This window comes from Lissotriton helveticus, chromosome 11, assembly GCF_964261635.1.
Source record: "Lissotriton helveticus chromosome 11, aLisHel1.1, whole genome shotgun sequence".
NCBI classification, from domain to species: Eukaryota; Metazoa; Chordata; class Amphibia; order Caudata; family Salamandridae; genus Lissotriton; species Lissotriton helveticus.
In genome coordinates, this window is record NC_136072.1 from 54,789,245 (window position 1) to 54,791,740 (window position 2,496).

A 2,496-nucleotide genomic window follows, 5' to 3' on the forward strand; every position below is an offset into this window, starting at 1 on the left:
GTACGTCACGTGACAATACACGTTGAACTGCAGTGGTCCTTTACTTAAGGACCACTGTTTTTGATTATGAGAAAATAGGCCATGGCACCAAAATAATAGTGCCCTCATTAGCACATCAGACAGCTAAAAAGTTTTGATCTTGTAAATACACGTTTGTTTGTCTAGGAATTTGGCAAGGTGTGTGAGACTGCAGGTATGTGTGCTTGCTAACGGCAGTGATTGTGGTAATATCAGGGCAGTCAATAGTATAAACCGGCCCACCAGGCAAAAAAACAGGCTGGCAACAAATGGCCCACACACTGACCGATCAGACCAACCCCTCTGGCACTGCCTGGTTGCCCCAAACTCCAGCCCCACCCTGCCAAAGAGACTCCCGGTGCTCCCTTGAAGAGTCTGTTGATCGAACCCAGACCCACAGCAAACGTTGCTACAACGAGCTGGTTAGGAAGGGGGAGAAATAAACAGTAGGGGCCTGCCTGGGGGCAACTAAATGGCTACCAGAAAGTCCTAAAAGTGTCCTGACTTATTGGGACTACATGCAAGAAAGACCCCAAACTGAGGTACCCCGGCATCCAATGGACGCCTCAATCACACACATCTGACACTTTGAGGGAAGTGAGAGATGAAAGCTGTGACAAGCAGTGCAGAGTTATCAGAAGGTTACTGGGACAAACTCTGGGGTGCAGAGAAAAAGACCTGCACCCTACAACTAACGACGCGTCTCTACCAACCCCCAGACATGGCTTGGACTGGACTCGGTAAGGAGCCACTCATGTTGAAAGGAGGACCTCTCTGCTTGCTGCCCATCTCCAGCAGAGGCTGAAAGGCCTGGGTCATACGAGCGAACGGACAGTCCCTGGGACGTAAGGGCGGGTGGAATATGTGAGCGCATATGGGATGGGTCGGAAATGGATGAATGAAACGTTGGGGGGAAGGGTGGATAGGAGGAAATACAGATGAGGGGACTGACCGAGCCCAGTTGTCATATAAACAGTTGTTTGCAAGTCAGACAGGCAGACAGACAGGTAGATAGATAGATAGATAGATAGATAGATAGATAGATAGATAGATAGATAGATAGATAGATAGATAGATAGATAGATAGATAGATAGATAGATAGATAGATTTGTATAGAGATAGAAAATCGATACCTAGATAGAGAGACAGACAGACAGACAGACAGACAGACAGTCAGACGGATAGATAGATAGATAGATAGATAGATAGATAGATAGATAGATAGATAGATAGATAGATAGATAGATAGATAGATAGATAGATAGATAGATAGACAGATTTGTATGGAGTTAGAGAGAGAGACAGACAAATATATATATATAGATAGATTTGTATAGAGATAGATAGATCGATAGATAAATAGATAGAGAGACAGACAGACAAATAGATAGATAGATAGATAGATAGATAGATAGACAGATAGATTTGTCTAGAGATAGATAGATCGACAGATACAGACAGACAGACAGACAGACAGACAGATAGATAGATAGATAGATAGATAGATAGATAGATAGATAGATAGATAGATAGATAGATCGATAGATAGATTTGTCTAGAGATAGATAGATCGATAGATACAGACAGACAGACAGACAGATAGATAGATAGATAGATAGATAGATAGATAGATAGATAGATAGATAGATAGATAGATAGATAGATAGATAGATAGATAGATAGACAGATAGATTTGTCTAGAGATAGATAGATCGATAGATATAGATAGATAGATAGATAGATAGATAGATAGATAGATAGATAGATAGATAGATAGATAGATAGATAGATAGATAGATGGATGGATGGATGGATGGATGGATGGATGGATGGATGGATGGATGGATGGATGGATAGATAGATAGATAGATAGATAGATAGATAGATAGATAGATAGATAGATAGATAGATAGATAGATCGATCTTGCGCCCGGTGCCACTGCACCTGCTGCACATTGATAGCTACGCCCCCGCCTGCTCTGGGTTATTACCAGGGACCCTCTCAAACCCCTGCCTCTCTCATGTTCCCGCCACTCGCCCATGCCCCTCGGGCTCTGGTGCCCCGGCGCCACTGCACCTGCTGCGCACTGCTCGCTACGCCCCCGCCTGCTCTGGGCTATTACCAGGGACCCTCTCAAACCCCTGCCTCTCTCATGTTCCCGCCACTTGCCGATGCCCCTCTGCGGGTGGGAAGCGAGGGCGGGCCACGGGGCATGTTTACCAGCTGTGTTTGGACGGTGCCATTGTCCAGGGTAATCCGGGACATCCGGGTGGTTGAGATGGAAACCTCGGTGGGGCAGGGTGGGGGAGGAGGGCCGCCTTTGGGGTGGGATACAAGGGCTCAGAGATTGGGGGCGCCCGGCCCTCTGCGCACTTTCCTTCCGATGCGCAGCCGTCGGCGGAGTCTGCAGCCACAGGGCCGGGGCATCTCACTGAATAGCATCGGTGCCAACGCCCCCCGTCACCCCTGCCCCGGG